The sequence below is a fragment of the Callithrix jacchus genome, chromosome 14, assembly GCF_049354715.1.
Source record: "Callithrix jacchus isolate 240 chromosome 14, calJac240_pri, whole genome shotgun sequence".
Classification (NCBI taxonomy): domain Eukaryota; kingdom Metazoa; phylum Chordata; class Mammalia; order Primates; family Cebidae; genus Callithrix; species Callithrix jacchus.
The window spans coordinates 90,613,922-90,632,537 of NC_133515.1; the positions used below are offsets into that span (position 1 = coordinate 90,613,922).

At 36.5% G+C, this 18,616-nt stretch overlaps 1 protein-coding gene across 7 annotated transcripts in view; it reads right to left on the reverse strand.

Annotated features, from left to right (window-relative positions):
• The window catches only part of NCOA1 (nuclear receptor coactivator 1), a 290,014-nt gene that overhangs the window by 165,255 nt on the left and 106,143 nt on the right, over nucleotides 1-18,616 (reverse strand). The window contains exon 1 of one of the 7 annotated variants that reach the window (XM_078349813.1): nucleotides 1-18,616. This exon is cut by the window's right edge and continues 18,261 nt beyond it. The exons of the other annotated variants lie outside the window; for them this stretch is intronic. The gene's annotated coding sequence lies outside the window, so the exon portion shown is untranslated. 7 annotated transcript variants of the gene reach the window in all.

Genomic DNA, 18,616 nt, shown 5'->3' on the forward strand with positions numbered 1-18,616 from the left:
CAGAAATCAACTCTGATGGTATCTTGATCTTGGTCTTTCAGTTTCCAGAACTGTGAGAAAATTAATTTCTGTTATTTAAGCCACCCAGTCTGTGGTATTCTACTATGGCAGCCCAAGGAGACTAATACAGACCCTCTGAGGGGTGTGCAGATCACATGATGAGAACTTTCGCCCTAGATACATGTTACACTTGATCTTAGCCAAAAGGTTGAGAAGCGATGCCCTAGATATATATTTCTTATTAAATTTTTATATGCTCTAAAGGAAAAGGGCAAAGACCCTTTCAAAGACAAAGACAGGGATCTGGAGCCCAGAAAAAGAAAATTAGATGATATCCAAGAACAGTGAAGAGATAAATCTCCTGATAAAAATGAGAAAGTAAAAAACTTCCATAGGTAATCCATATAAGCTGGGCTCTCTCACCTTTCTATACTTAGATCTCCCAAATACCACATTACTTAGACAATGCTATGAAATTTAAGCCTCCCATTCTCATACCCTCACTATATCACTTTTCTAAGTTTTCTACCTCTAACTTCTTTTAGTCCTTTGAATATTCATTGTTTGACCTTAAGGAATTTGGCTAGGGAGATTTGAGGTGAATTTCCTATCAAAATAAAGTCACTTTTCTCTTTAACCTTTAAGTTATATTCAAGAAAGTATACTGCTTGTCCTTAGCTTCTTCTCAGTATCCTTGGTAAATGAGGACATACAGCTCAGTCTTTGGCCCTCTGCTCTTCTGTGCTCATGAATATAAATACACATGAACCTATGTGTATACAAGTGCACATGACACATATGCACACAAAAACTCATGCAACACATACATACTCTCTTTCCTTACAGAAGTACCATGTTCTTCTACATTCAACTTTAAAATCTATTGAGTATCTTATTGTGACATCTCAATAAATTCAGCCTACTAGGAGAAACCACAAATGACCAAATTAAAATCCCCAGAAAAATTAGTAAACAACAAAAGGAAGCAATGCACAAAAGATGACCTGCAAATGAACAAAAAAATTCAAATATATCCAACCTTATTAATAAGTGTTTGAATTAAAATTATGGAAATGTAATTACCCATCCATCAAAATGGCTAAAGACTAAAAAAATGACAAAATCCAGCATTGATAAGGGTCTAGGGAAATATTGTTGTTAGGAATAGAAATTGGTATATCCTTCTGGAGTTAACAAAATAATTACAGTGCACAATCTATCTTCTAAGAATTTGTCTTCAGCATATATTCAAAAGTACAAAGATATAATCATAAATATAGGGCAGTAGTTATTAACTGGGACTATATTACCCCCCAGGAAACATTGGTAATGTTTGGAGGCATTTTTGGTTATCACAACTCAGGGTGGAGAGTGTTACAGATGTCTACTAGGTAGCTATTAGATTCTGCTGAACATCTTAGAATGCATAGTATGGTCCCCAGAACAAAGAACTGTCTGACCCAAAAGTCAACAGTGCTGTGGTTAAGAAACAGTGGTATAGGAGGATAAATTGTTTTTACCATTGTGGCTACAATTGTGGCTTCTCCTCAGAAAGGGGGAAAAATCAGTTCTTATTTAAGTCAAATTCCTCTGTACTAATTGGCTATGTTGGGGATCAGTGTCCATTAAAAGGTCAGACTGCTGCATGGTTCGCCTTCTCCTATGCTCATCAACTATTTTGCTGGAAATGTAAGCGGATGTAGCCTGATGATTTCCCAGGAGTGGCTTAGCATTTTCCTCTCACACAGTTAACATGCCAAAACACACGGGGATTAGAGGTGTCACTCTGTGAACAGAACCTGACAGTCAGCTAACAGTGTAAGGTCAAACATTAGGTTTGGGGAAATGGGACAAAAACATATACCAATTCCTATCATAGCCTCCTAGGATACAGAAAGATAGAGATTAGTAACAAATTAGACCTACAGTGGAATCAAATTCATGAGTTCTTCTTAGAAAGCTGCCTGAGTGGCAGGGCGTGGAGGATCACACTTGTAATCCCAGTACCTTGGGAAGCTGAGGTGGGTGGATCACCTGAGGTCTAGAGTTTGAGACCAGCCTGGTCAACATGGTGAACCCATCTCTACTAAAAATACAAAAAATTAGCCGGGCATGGTGGTGGGCAACTGTAATCCCAGCTACTTGGGAAGCTGAGGCAGAAGAATCTCTTGAATCTGGGAGGCGGAGGTTGCAGTGAGCCGAGATCATGCCATTGCACTCCAGCCTGGGCAACAAGAGCAAAACTCCATCTCAAAAAAAAAAAAAAGGAAAGGAAAAAGAAAAAAGAAAGCTGCCTGAACACACACATACACAAAAAATGAAATCTGAATTTCTAGACAATATCAATGTTCAATTATAAGTCCTATGGTTCAAGTGTTCGAAGAGAAAAAAAAATCAAGAGATTTTAAATATACCAGATACATATTAAGGAGAGGAAGGAAACCTCAGGAAAGATGAGGACTGAAGTGCCATTACTGCAATTTTCTAAATGTTTAGACAAGACAAGACATTTCTCATGCCATATTCCAGGAAAGGGGCCGGGTGAATAAAGGAACTCCTCCCCACCCCCACATTCCACACAAGATTATGAGAATCATAGTAAAAACTCTTCCCATGATGAAAGTAGGACAGATAAAAGGGCTGGGATACTCCAAAAAAGGATTAAGGAAAAATTTCTAGCTTAGTTAACAAGAAGTAACATGGTATCATGAATTCAAAGCAGTATTTATTTTCAAATATCCTGTTATTATTTCTTACCACTAACCCTGAAAGATATTTTCCCTAATTAGCCTACATTTCATCACATACATACAATTCTTACATAAATAGTGTAGAAAGGTTATGCATATTCTAAATTTTTATAAATCAAATCCCATTCTTTATATATAAAACTACAATATTCCATTCAATGAAATCCTACTGTGAATCATTCTTTAAAACATTAATCCCATCTTAACACATTTGTAAAAAATCAAATTTGTATACATGTGAAGCAAGTGAACATACAAAACACTTTAAAAACACATAATAAAAATAAGAATTAAATTTGCCTATATTGTTTTCCATATTCCCAGAAAGATTCATAATATTGAATAGTTAATAACAACCTGAACATGACATTTGCTGTCAGGAGATCAAGACTATTCTGGCCAACATAATGAAACCCGTCTCTACTAAAATACAAAAAGCCCAGCGTGGTGGCATGCGCCTGTAGTACCAGCTACTTGGGAAGTTGAGGCAGGGGAACTGCTTGAACCTGGGAGGTGGATGTTGCAGTGAGCCGAGATCACACCACTGCACCCCAGCCAGGAGACAGGGCAAGACTCCATCTCAAAAAAAAAAAAAAAAAAAAAAAAAAGGCTACACAAACCAAATTATATAAAATTTGCAATAATCATGAAAATAGAAATCTCAAATTATTGCCAGTTTATTATTACAAGATGAACTGAATCTCCCCAAGGGCATGCCTTTCTTAGTCTTAGTTTGGGCTTTGATCTTGCTGAGAAGGAATTTAAATTTTGTAAAATGGATAAGAATTTTACCTGGAAATAATTCTGTACAGCAGGTATTAGGAAGGACTGATTAGTCTGAAAAGGCTGAGAGGATGGGCTATTTTGGGGGGAGAAGGTCAGGAAGAGGTAGGATGTGTCAGGTTAAAGAGGAACAGGAAAATCTGAGAAAGAACAAAGATACTTAAAGGCAGTTTACAGGAAGTAACTCTTGCTGGATCAAACTACTCCCTTTTTACCTCCAAAAAACCCTTTAAGAATAGTCTCTATTATTTATCACCAAAAATATAATTTTATAATTATATTTGTAATTATATAACCATAATTATTTTTTAAATGTTTTGCTTGTTTCCTTGTCTGTAAAGAGGTCTGGGAGAAAACTTCAAGGACAGAGAATGGTAGTCTAAGGATCAGAACCAATCTGTCCCTCTACCCCTACCAAAAATTACACCATGAGTATTATATCTTACTGAAAAACAACATATTTCTCCAAGTTAACTAATCAGTCCCTTTATTGGTTAATTCAAGGTCATAATGAAGCCAAGGGCTCTGGATCTGGACCCCTTTGATCCATTAATTGTTCTAAACTGAGTTCACAGGCTATATTCCCAATGTTGGTAAGCTGCCTTTCAAATGAAGTAGTTGATTAGTCAGATAAGGGTAGTCAAGAGAGTATGCATGAATCAATGAGAAGTCATCACTCCTACTATAGGTAGTAGATTCACTAATTTTGAATCTAAGGCCATATTATTAATAGTTTGTAGGAAAAGGTCAAAGAATCTTCAACAGTTTAGAAAATTCTTCAGTTTCATGTAAGATTTCACAAGAAGGTTCGCTATTAAAAGTCTAAAACAAACCCAAGTGAATACTTTTCAAGAATAAAAGCTACATTCATAAAAGAATTACTACTTAAGACACAATTATATCATTTTAATGATGCCTAAATAGAAGCAATTAAACAAGTAACAGAGTGAAAGAATCTATGAAAGGATTGTTGACTATAACAGAAGAGTTTTTAAAATCACACATTTTGTTTAAATTCCTCTCATATAAAAACCAACAAAGCAATAATGGTAATATAAGTAGTAAGTAACATCAAATTTTTAATCATAACTGAAAAGACAGCATAAATTGTCTACTGTTTCCTATTTAACCATCTGGAACATATTACAAACTCCCTGAAAGCAAGAAAAATCTGCAAGTATAATTACACTCTGGGACTATTAGCATGACATGCTTCAATAAATACTCCTAATAGGATCTGCTGATAAAATAACTGGCACTAAAATGGATGGATTTTCATTATTTGCCTATTTGTTCTTACTGACTAAATGCTCAAAAACACCAGTGAACTGTTTATTGAATAGAGGAGGGAGGAAATACACCCAGCAAGGGCAAAGTACGGCAGTTTAGAGGTAGAATAGATAGAATGGGCATAGATTTGTTAAGGCCTGAGTTCAAATCACATTTTCTCTCCCTCCCTTCCTTCCTTCACCCCTCCTCACCCCAAATCTGCATAACTATCCATGCTCTGGTTAAAAATGGCTTGGTTAAGGTTAGGCAAATAAATTAAATCTTGAATTGGCTGAATTCCGGCAGGCTAAAGGTCTTCAGACCAGATGATAAACTAGTTATAAGGAATCACATTCACAATTTACTCTGCTCTTGATGGTTTTTGAGATTTAATATACAGCCACTTAATTGGAACAATTACGCAAGTGAAGAACTGCATCTGCTAGGATTTTTAGAAAGGTACCTTGGCAGCTGAGCAGCAAAGTCAAGAGGGCTGCTGTGAGAGTCTCATCCAAATATAATATGCAATAATTAAGCCATAGTTGGAATGAAGAAGACATTAAACTAATTCAACAAGTGTTGTGAGTGAAAAAGCGAAATCAAATTGTCTGCATGTGTAAATTACAAAAGTAATTCATTTTTACTATACAACTTTGGAAAATGCAGGTAAATAAAATTAAAATCACCCATAGCTGTACTATCTAAAATTAAAGTGAATATCTGCAGATGCATTCTTGTATAAATATCTATATATACATATAGTTTTATTTTAGTAATTATGGAATCAAAGTGCATATATTGCTTAAGAGCATCTTTTTTCACTAAGTTTACGTGTGTCCCTTCTCGTGTCATTATTCTACAGTTTTTATTGTCTGTAAAATATTTCTCTCTCTCTCTCTCTCTCTCTCTCTCTCTGTGTGTATGTGTGTGTGTGTGTGTGTGTATGTGTGTGTATCACAGTTTTTAAGAAATGCAGTGGTTAGGACTTCAGATTGGCTCCATTTTTTGTGTGTGTTAAATACAATACAGGTACTGTGACGAGACATCTTCTGGTTAAAACTTTTTAAATATTTTCTGAATAAGCTCCTATGAACACCAAGGTTCCTGGCATGAGGGACTCATTAATGCCATTTAGCCAGGTCTGAGTTTATGGAAGATAACAGATGTCTGAGGGAAAGGCGGATGAACTCAGTTATGTACACATTAATCATGAGATAGCAACAGGACATCCAAGAAGACATGTTCAGATGACTTTCAAAGAAGTGGAATATAAAGGTTTCTGGAATCACTAACACATTGATAGTGGAGTGTATGAGATGACCAACAGAATGTGTGCCGAAAGAGAGAGAATAGATTACTATGGAGGCACTGCAATACTTAAAAAGATAGACTGTTACAGCTGGAAGAACAAATAAAAAAAAGAAAATGCTAAAAGAGATAAAGCTAAACGGAAAACCAGCAGAAGTTGAGGTGGAGAGATCATAACATCCAGCTTCAAAAAGTATTTTTTTACCTTCCAAAATAATCGCAACAAACTCTTAGAAAAGCGCCCAAAGGTAGTCAAGAGTATGCTAAAATTTAAAGAATTTTAAATGAATGAAGCATGAATACTCTTCCCCAAAAGAGCCCTGAAATTTAACATACCCCAACAACACCACAGTCATTGGGGCAACATGCTTTTATGATCAATGTTTCTACCATCCTCCCCAACTTCATATCATAAAGATGCAAACAAGTATTTGATAGTATGTTTGTAAGGCAGCATTACAAAGCTTCTTTTTGAGGAGGTGGTGTCTAAAACTCTCTCTCTCCTTCCAAGATTTTGGCTACTCCTAGTATATTAAGATTTGTCATCATAGTAAACATGTCCATATTCACAATTTCAACTTTATTTTGTAGACTTTCCAAAGTATCTTTTTCAGAATCAATTTTTTATGAACTTGATTTCATTTTTTCCTTCCTTTTTCTATCCTCTGCTAAGTCTTCAGGGATTAAGAGCTTAAGTCCCCTAACAACTTAAGGGGTTTTCCAATGTTTCCAAATACCCACGCCAACTACTCCACTTTCCCCAGTTCTAGTCAGGGACTGCTCATGCAAAAAACTACAGTACTCATAGGTAGGTGTCATATAGATATACAAGTAGGAGATCAAAAGTGTACTCTCATATCAGGTCACATTCATCAGGCTGCCAAAACATGCAGCACTACTGCCTCTGCTTTGGGGATATTTTTAAAGACCAACTTCATTAATTTTCCTATAATCCCCATATCATTTTATCCATTACAACATCATCTTCCTTCCCCTAGACTCACATTCCCCTCTTTTCAAGAGATTCTTTACTCATTCTCTTTTACTTTTCCCAGTTTCGCCAAAACAAATAGTCTTTCTCTTGCATTTTTAATATGTGATTTTATTGGGAGCATTAGAGAAAGATGGAAAGAAATCTCAACTCCTATACATACAATCTTATATCAACTATCAAATCTATACAAAAGCAACAAATGGTATTAAATTAAAACTATGTACTATGGATGAGCCACTCAACAAGTTATTTTTCAATAGATGTGAAAAAGGATGATAGGAAAAGGGAAATGTGCAAACAGCAGACATAGCTCATGATGAAATTCACCTCATGTACAAATCATCATTTCCATCTTCTGAAGGTTACTGTTTCTTTGTTTCTCTTCTCTCTTCCTCTGATGTATAACCTAATGTGACAATACTACCAAATAACAAGCATGTAGACTCCAAAAGTGTTATTTGATAGAAAATTCAGTATTACATATAAATAGTGCCATTTTTACTTTGAAAAAATTGTCTGCTTTAGTAAAGACTAAACCTAAAAGTAGGCTCTTAATATTCTAACACTGACCTGATAAAAGTTTCCTAAGATCCCTGATATTTTCATAACTGTTGGATGAATGGAACACCATTGTAGTAATGACAAATTTCTATCAGCCTTCACTTTTCCTCCTATCTGGACTTACTAGTCTAATCCCTCACTTTCTCATCCTCTTCCCTCTAGAAAGCCATCCCTCATCTGCAATGGTTTGGTTCAGTAACCCTCCTATGCACCCTAGCACCTAGCAAAAAAAGTAATTGTGTATGTTTCTGACTGATTATATAGGTAAGTGAACAGCAAGCTTCTTGAAAGCTGTAAGACTATGTCTTACTCACTGTTTTATCTCCGGAGCCTAGGACAGTGCTTGGCACTTGGTAGATTCTTATCACTGACAGTCAGATTGGCCCCCACCAGCACCATCAACCAGTACCCATCAACTGCTCCATCAACAACGTCCTAGACTAAGGCTTACAACAATCTCCTGTATAGAAACCAACGTAACTTTCTTAGAGAATTCCTTAAGTCCAGACGCTAACCATTTACTGTGTGCCAAGCAGTATATTACAGGTTCTATTTTATGTTATTTCCTCAAAAACCCCAGGTAGTAAAAATAATTATCCTCCTTTACCAATAAAAGAATATGAGCTCTGTGATCATTTACTTTCTCACAGCTACATAGTAACAAGCAGTTGAAGAGAGATTCATGCCTAAGTCTATCTGACTGTAAACTGAGGCCATTTCTACTTTGTTATTGTTTCCTTAATATCCACATGAAGTCAACATAAATACATAATTTATCCAAATATATTTTTCTTGCTACATTCTGCAATGTTACATCCCCTTTGGGAATCAATAAAATTAACTCCGTGAATTACCTGGAAGACTGTAAAGATGGTGGGTTAAGATTACATGTTCTGGAATCAGAATGACTACTTGGATTCAAGTAACTCTGCTACTCACTAGCTATGTAAACTTAAATAGTTTAATTTCTCTGTGCTTTGATTTGCTAATCTCTAAAATGGGAATACTAATGGTAGCTACAGGATTCTTGTAAATAATGACAAGGTATGAAGGACTTAGAATGGAGCTTAGCACATAATAATATTAATAATAACAGCTAGAATTAGTGCATGCTTACAATATATGATACCTTATCTTCAATAAGCATTAGGTATTATTATTTAAGTTTACATGAAGAAATAATTAACTTTTTCTATGTCAGTGGTTCTCAAACCTTGTAGTGCATCAGAATTATCTAAGAGGCTTTTAAAAATACCCACAGGTCCTGCACCCTAGAAATTCTGACCTGCGGGTGTGGGTTGGGCTTTAGAAATGCTTCTTTTGAAAAATTTCCAAGAGGATTCCCACTCCCTGGGATATGAGAATATGCTGGGCTAGAGATCTTAAAACATTTGTTTTAAACATCTGATGTGAAGAATGAAAATGGACTAAGTGCAATGGCTCATACCTGTCATTCCAGCACTTTGGGAGGCCAAGGCAGGTGGATCACTTGAGACCAAGAATTCAAGAGTATTCTGAACAACATGACAAACCCTGTCTCTCCAAACAAAACAAAACAAAACAAAAACAAAAAAGTAGCCAGTGGTAGTGCATACTATAGTCCCAGCTACACAAGAGGTTGAGGTGAGAGGATCCCCTGACTACAGGTGGTTGAGGCTGCATGCAGTGTGTTGTGATCACAGCACTGCACTCCAGCCTGGCCAACAGTATGAGACCCCATTAAAAAAATAAGAATGAAAATGAATTGAGATAATAGGCAGAAAAGCAAGTCATGAAGCTTCTAGATACTCCTGGGGCATATATAAATCCCAGTAACTTAGCGTCGGAAAGGATTGAGAAAAAAGTTTAGGCCTCTGAAAGTCAGTAAGAGATCATCAGACAAAGACAGGGCCCAAGAAGGGCAATAACACCAGGAAAAGGGTGAATCCAAACATTAAAAACACCTTCAATGTTTTTAATCAAGGAAAATTAACCTCTTGGCCTTAGTAAAGACATATGAGGATTTGGTGCCTGAATAGTCTATACTATGTGGATATTCCTAAAAATCAAAAGTTGGGGTATGGCAGGGCCTTCTCTGCTTAATGCCCAGGCAGATCTCCAGGCAACTGGAGCACCCATTTACCTGGATCAGCAAGTTGAGCCAGCCCATTCTCCCCAAGCCAACATCATGGTAAAAAAGGGCACTCTCTGCCCCATTTCCAGGCATAGCTTCAGGCAGTCAGGGCACCTGTTCATCTGGATTACCAGCCTGAGCCCCCTCATCTTTCCTGTGTGGAGATTGTGGTACAGCAGGGCGCTCTGCATTCAGCCCAGGCAGATTTCCAGGTACCTGGAGCACCCATTCTCCTGGATTAAAAGTTCAGGCCTCCACCCCTGCCTGTGCAGCGAACTTGGGTCTAAAGAGGTTTCCCAGCTCTATGCCTAGGACCACCTCTGGGTGCTTGGTGGCTGCCCATTGGACTCTCGCTCAGTGTTAGTGATTGTGCCTGCCATCAGGGGACCTGCGGGTGGGCCTGCCTGGTGTGGCCCCACCCATCTTGCTTCCCACTCCCCTGGGGCTAAGCAGGGAGCTCAGACAACTGTGCATTCCACACATGAACCCATTGCCTGATGCAACAGAGAACTTCTTCCTGTGAACAAGGATGAAGTGTATACCTAGCCACGTTGGCTACAGCTGGCTCTTATCAGTAAGCGCCATCTACTGGATGGTAGGTCGAACCCTATAGCCCAGTAAAAAATCTGCCCAAAGAAGTAAAAAAGGCTATAGACGCAAACCAAAAGATCCTACCCAGCATTCCCTATAATCATATCCCCTAGCTAGTTGGGGAAAGAAAAGAGAAAGAAAAAAAATATTACAAAGACAGGAAAAAAAAAAAAAAGAAAAAACTCCTACCTGCATGAAAATAGTTACAAAAATCAAGAGTGCCAGGGTCTCCAGATGAGAAGGAACCAGTATAAGAATTTCAACCAAACAAAAAATCTGAATGTAGTGACACCACCCAATAATCACACTAGCTCTCCAGCAATGATCCCTAACCAAAATGGAAACCCAGAAATGACAGATAAAAAATTCAAAGCATGAATTACAAGGAAATTCATTGGGATCCAAAAAGAGGTTGAAAATCAACACAAATAAACTTCTAAATCAATCTAAGAAATGAAGGAAGCAATAAACCACTTAAAAAGAAGTCAATCAGCACTTTCGGAATTGAAAAGAAGTCAATCAGAACTTGTAGAATAGAAAACTCACTTAAGGTATTTCAAAATACAAGTGAAAACTTTATCAATAGACTGGACAAAACAGAAGAAAGAATTTCAGAGCTTGAAGACTACTCTTTTGAACTAATCTAGCCAGACAAAAATAAAGTAAAAAGAATTAAAAAAAAAAAATAAACAAAGTCTTTAAGAAATACAGGGTTATGTAAAACAACCAAACCTACTAATTGCTGGCATTCCTGAGAAGGAGAAAAAGCAAACAACCTGGAAAACATATTTGAGAGAATAATTCAAGAAACTTTCCCTAATCTTGCAAGAGAGGTAGACATTCAGATGCAAGAAATTCAGAGAACACCTGTAAGATACTACACACAAAAAGGAAACATCACCAAGGCATATAATCACAAAACAATTCAAAGTCACTGCTAATGAAAAAATCATAAAGGCAGCCAGAGAAAAAGGTCAGAGGAAACCCTATCAGGCTAGCAGTGGACTTCTCAGTAGAAACTGTGTAAGACTGTGGGCCTATTTTCAGCATTCTTAAAATAATTCCAACCAAGAATTTAATATTCTGACAAACTAAGCTTCATAAGCAAGGAAGAAATAAAATATTTTCCAGATAAGCAAGCACTAAAATTATTCGTTACCACTAGACTATCTTTACAAGAGATCCTTAAGGGAATTCTAAACATGGAAATGAAAGAACAATAACCTCCTACCACAAAAACACACTTAATTAAGCACACAGCCCACAGACCCTATAAAGCAACCACACAATAGAAACTACAAAGTGATTAGCTAACAATGTCACAATCCAATCAAAACCTCATATATCAATATTAACCCTGAATGTAAATGGTCTAAATGCCCCACTTAAAAGGCACAGAGCTGAACTGGATAAAAAAAATAAGACCCATCTATCTGTTGCCTTCAAGAGACCCATCTTGCATATAACAATACGCACAGGCTCAAAGTAAAGGGTTGGAAAAAGATCTGTCACACAAATGAAAAACAAAAAGGAACATGGTGGCAATTCTTATATAATACAAAAGAGACTTTAAAACAACAGCAAAAAAAAGAAGAAAGAAGGACATTACATTACAATAAAGGGTTCAATTCAACAAGACTTAAGTATCCTAAATATAAACCCACCCAACACTGGAGCATCACTTCACAAAACAAAAAGGAAAGGCTTACACACTGTTAGTGGGAATGTAAATTACTTCACCCACTGTGGAAAGCAGTATGGAGGTTTCTCAAAGAACTTACAACAGAACTACCATTTGGCCCAGCAAACCCAATACTAGGTACATAACCAAAAGAATATAAATTGTTATGCCAAAAAGACACACACACTCTTATGCTCACTACAGCACTATTTACAACAGCAAAAATATAGAGTCAACCTAGATAGATGCCCATCAATAGTACATAGATTAAATGTGGTACACATACACCATGAAATATTATGCAGCCATAAAAGAGAATAAAATCATGTCATTTGTGACAACATGGATGCCACTGGAGGCCACTATTCTAAGCAAATTAACACAGGAACAGAAAACCAAATACAGTAAGCTCTCATTTGTAAGTGGGAACTAAACACCGGGCACTTATAAACATAAAGACGGCAATGATAGACACTGGGACTAACAGAGTAGGGAGGGAGGGATGGGAGCAAGAGTTAAAAAACTAACTGTTGGGTACTATGCTCACTACCTGGGTGACAGGGTCATTAATATACCAAACCTTAGCATCATACAATATACCCATCTAACAAACCTGCACGTATACCCCCTGAATCTAAAATAAAAGTTAAAAAAATTTTTAAGAAGTGAGAATTCCAAGTTAAAACCTATGTTCTAGACCCCTAACTCCAAGCACATAGAAGGTAATAAAAAATCCTCCCTGGAGGAATGTACTATGAACCCAAGTCTAAAGAGTTATCATAGTTACACAGGTTTCCAATCTAAAAAAAAAAGAAATTTGTGATTTAAAAAAATCACAATAAACACAAATAAGGCACCATTAGAAAGAGCCAGAGAAAACAACAAAATTTGTTGTAAAATTTCAGATATTAGATATAGAATATTAGACATGTTTAATATATTAAGAGAAAAAGATGAACAAATCAAAAATACCAGTAAAGCTTGAGAGAATATAAAAAATGAACAAAAACATCTGAAAAATCACCAAATAGAACTACTAGAATTGAAAAACATCACAAGTGAAATAATAATGGAATAAGTAAATAAAGTCAGTGAATTGTTACACAGAAATGGCAAAACTATTCAGAATGCAGCCTACAATCACAAAGAAATGAAAAATATGAAAGAGAGGTTAAGAGACATGGTAGAGAAAATGGAACATTTGCTATCAGAAAGACTACATTCCCTGATCACAATGCAATGAAATCGAAGTCAAAAAGAAAAACATAAAATTGTCATACATTTCAAACTTAAAACCATACCACTAAATAATACCTGACTCAAGGAAAAAATTATAAATATTTTTAAAACTAAGAATGAAAAAATAATGAAAACACTACATTTCAAAATCATAAACTGTAGTAAAAGCAATACTCAGAGGAGAATGTATTCCCATCAATACTTTCATTAGGAAAGAAGTATGACTGAAAATAGAGCTAAATGTCTAAGAAGTTACAAGAACTTCCTCACCAAAAAAAAAAAAAAAAAGCACACATAAAAAAGCACAAATTGATGAAACAGAAATCAAACACATAATAAAGAGAATAATTAAACCAAGAGTTGGCCCTTTTTTATTTTTTAAGAGATGACATCTTGCTATGTTACCCAGGCTGGAGGTGCGGTGGCTATTTACAGGCATGATCATAGCACACTGTAGCCTTTAACTCCTGGGCTCCAGCAATCCTCCCATCTCAGCCTCCAGAGTTGCTGGGATGGGCACCCCTTGAGGGTGATTTAGTAACTTGCTTTTAAACAATTAAGTAGGGAAAGAAAAAATAATGACTTTACACTGAATAACATGACAATCGGTACTTTACCAAGTGATGAAGGTTAATTTAACACCATCAGTGATGTCATGGACATATGTGCCCCCCAAAATGATGTGACGAGAAGGGCCTTTCCTCTCTATGACAGTCTTCCCACAACCCCACAAGAAAAACATCAAACTCCCTGATAGAGAGGATATCTGGCCAGTACTCCTCAAGACTGTAAAGGTCACAAAAATAAGGAAAAACAGAAAATGTCATAGACCAGAGGAGACTGGGAAGACATGACAATTAAATAAAATACGATACTCTGGAAACCCTGGACAGTAAGAGGATATAAATAAATGAAAAAAAAAACAAAAAAACTGTTGAAATCTAAATAAGGTCTAAAGTTCAGTGAGCCAGTGTCAGTTTCTTAGTTTTGACAAATGTACCATGGTAATGTAAAATGTTAATAATGGGGGAACTGGCCAGGCATGGTGGCTCACCCCTGTAACCTCAGCACTTTGGGAGGCCAAGGCAGGCGAATCACTAGGTCAGGAGATCAAGGCCATCCTAGGTAACATGGTAAAACCCTGTCTCTACTAAAAACACAAAAAATTAGCTGGGCATGGTGGCATGCGCCTGTAGTCCCAGCTACTCAGGAGGCTGATACTCAGGAGGCTGAAGCAGGAGAAATCGCTTGAACCCAGGAGGCAGAGGTTGCAGCAAGCCACTGCACTCCAGCCTGGGTGACACAGCAGACTTTGACTCAAAATAGTAAAAACAACAACAATAATAACAAGGGTCCTGGGTGAGGAATATATGGGAGTTTGATGTACCATTCTTGTAACTCTTCTGTAAATCTAAACTTACTGCTAAAAAAGTTAATTTTTGAAAGATGATTGACACAGAAAGAAATGAAAAGACTAAATAATCCTACAGTCATGAAGGAAACTAAATCAATAGTTTAAAGTCTTATTTTAAAACTATGAGTCAGTTTTGCTTAAAAGTATAAGAATTGGTGACAAAGAGATAAACCTACTTAGAATCAACTCCAAACAGGCTTTGTTTTGCATTCTTGGTATAACATTGTCCAGTCTTAAAGGTATATTGTATGGCATTACAGTAAATAAGAAATATAGGTATGCAAAAAGAAAAACAAATTCAATCATAATAATTTTTTTTAATTTCACAAAGGAAACTGAGTTTTATCAAACTCAAAGAACAATTTCAGTCTTATGTAAACTCAAGAAAGAGAAACTGTTCATTCCCCAACTCATGAGACCAGTATAACCTTAAAACAAAATCAAATAGTGTAAGAAAGGAAAATAAGTAAGTAAATCTCACTATTGATCATAGATGCAAAACCATACATAAAACACAAGTATCCCTTATAATTCAAAACTCAACATAGAAAATGACTATAGCAAATTTTATTAAAGATATAGCTGATATCCTGTTATTCCAACTTATTTAATAAAATACAAATATCAAATAGACTTAAAAAAACATAGTATCCCTCACTGTTCACATTCTACTATTCACGCTCCAAAATTCAGGGTTTCCCAAATTATGTTACACAGCATCTGTCTGACACCAAATAATTTCAAAATTAAATAGTACCACATTCCTTTCAATGATGTCTTATCCTTATGAATCTAAGTTCATGGTAGTTGCTGGGAAAAAGAGCATCCCCAAGTGAAAATCAACATGGAACAAGAGGTAAGGGTGGCAATGGCAATGCCTTATCTGATTCCAAGGTTTGAGAAGTTATGCACTGCTCTGAGGTGCATACACATGCCATCAGCAAGGGATATGTATGACTGTGGTCATTTACAGTTAAAATAAAAATATATTGAATTTATGTGTATGATTTTTTTTTCAAATAGCTAATAAGTTATAAGGATATAGATACTTATTAACTTGTTTGAAGCTAAATAAATGAATGTGGCTATTAGGTATTTCTTTGACTTGAGGGCACCAAGAACTGGAAAGTTTGGAAATATCTGAAATACTCATATAACATGTTATTTCTCACTATCAAAACTAAGACTGAAAAAAATGTAGATAGCAAAAAACACTTCAAATTGAATAAAGTGGTGAACAAAACATTAATATATCCCATGACCAAGATGAGTTTATGCTAGAATTACAAGTGCAATTTAACATTATGTAGGTATAAGGCCAGGTGCGGTGGCTCATGCCTGTAATCCCAGCATTTTGGGAGGCTGAAGCGGATGGATCACCTGAGGTCAGAAATTCAAGACCAGCCTGGCCAACATGGCGAAATCCCATCTCCACTAAAAACACAAAAATTAGCGAGGCATGGTAACAGGTGCCTGTAATCCCAGCTACTTGCGAAGTTGAAGCAGGAGAATCTCTCAAACCCAGGAGGCAGAGGTTGCAGTGAGCCAAGATCGTGCCACTGCACTCCAGCCTTGGCTCCTTGGGGGAGCAAAACTGTCTCCCTCCAACCAAAAAAATTATGAAGGTATAAATATCATTCACGAAATTAAGAGAACAAAAGAGAAACTCCAAATGTTCCCCTCAATCGTTACTGGTAAAACATTAGATTAAATTCGGCATTCCTGATAAAATTTTGTTTAAAAATCTTAAAGAGCCAGGCGCGGTGGCTCACACCTGTAATCCCAGCACTTTGGGAGGCCGAGGCGGGTGGATCACAAGGTCAAGAGATCGAGACCATCCTGGTCAACATGGTGAAACCCAGTATCTACTACAAATACAAAAAATTAGCTGGGCATGGTGGCACGTGCCTGTAATCCCAGCTACTCGGGAGGCTGAGGCAGGAGAATTGCCTGAACCCAGGAGGCGGAGGTTGCATTGAGCCGAGATCACGCCATTGCACTCCAGCCTGGGCAACAAGAGCGAAACTCCGTCTCAAAAAAAAAAAAAAAAAAAATCTTAAAGAGAACCTTCTTGCTTCATAAAGGTTATCTGGAGAACACAGACTTTATTATAGATAACTGTGAAATATATGAAAAATGTTCTTTAAAATTAGAAATAACACAAGGACATTCATTAATCCCCACTTCCATTCAACACTGTATAAGTCTAGCCAGCACAGTAGTAGATAGAAAAAGGTAAACGAATTCGTATGAAAGAAACAAAACTTGACCAAAAGATGGGAGAAGAGAAACTGAATGATGATGCATGGCAGATTTTTGTGGGCCAAGCCTGAAAGTGACACAGACTACTTCTACTCATATTCTACTGGCTAGAATTCATTTACATGGCCATTTCTGAAACGAGAGGTGGAAAATACAACCTAATTCTGTGCCCAGGAAGAAGAGGAAACTTTCAGTGTATATCTAGCCACCCTCTGCCACAAACCAAAATAGAAAATAATTTGGCATTATCTGAAATTGAATATGCACATACCCCATAACTTACCAATTTTACTTCTAGGAAGAGATACTTTTGTACATGCACACCACAAGTATAATAATACTCATACTCATCGTACAATTATTCATAGTAGAAAAAACAGAAGTGTGACTCCAATTTTGAAAGAAGATACACTGTGGGTAAAAATGCTATCAAATAGCATCACATGTTACAGAGAAATCTTTTGTGAAAGGAAGAGTGAATCCATGCGGCAAGCTTCATTGTCTTATTTTAAGAAATTGCCACAGGGATTCCAATCTTCAAACATTAACACTGAGGTAGGATCCTCTACAAGCAAAAATATTATGATTCACTGAAGGCTCACATAATTGTTAGTAATTTTCAGCAATGAATTATGTTTTAATTAAGGTATGTACATTTTTTTAGACATAATGCAATTACACACTTAGTAGACGATGGTATAGCATAAATGTAACTTTTATAAGCACTGGGAAAGCAAAAAATTTGTGGGATTCACTTAATTGCAATATTTGCTTTATTGTGGTGGTCTGAAACTGAACCCACAATATCTTGTAGGTACATCTTATCATTTTTATAAAGTTCGATAAAATAAGTGGATGAATAGATAAATTCGGCACAGATACATATGCAGTAAAATCTTTTTTAAAACCAAGAGCATAATAGTCAAAATTCAGCACAGTGTTCACATGCTGGGGAGCAGTCCAGGAAGAGGAATAAGTTGAGAAAGGCTTACACAGGGAGTTTCCATAGTATTGGTAAAATTCCATTTCTGAGGCTGGTGTACACGACACTCCTTAGTTCACATTAATATACTAAACAATGTTTTTATAACTACTTGTATATAGAGGATAACAAATTTTTATAAAATGATTAAAGATATTAGAGAATGTATTATTTAAAATGTTTTATTTAAATAGTATTTAAATATTTTATTTGAAAATAACTTAAAATTATGATTTAACCCTACTTATTTAGTAACCAAAATATATTTATTGTCTTGCCCAAAATAACTATTCAAGAAAGTGCTAGTTACTACATAATTTAGAAAAGAATTTAGAGTTGATTTTTTTAAACTTTACTGTTGCCAGGCACAGTGGCACAGGCCTGTAATCCCAGCACTTAGACAGGCCAAGGCAGGCAGACGGCTTGAATTTAGGAGTTTGAGACCAGCCTGGGCTACATTGTGAGACCGTATCTCTACAAAAAATACAAAAGTTAGCCAGGTATGGTAGCGCACCCTGGCAGTCCTAGCTACTGGGGAGGCTGAGGTGGGAGAACTGCTTGGGCCTGGGAAGTTGAGGCTGTAGTGACCTGAGATTGCGTCACTGCGCTCCAACCTGGGCATCAGAGTGAGACCCTGCCTTTAAACTTGTTATACTTTACTACTTAACA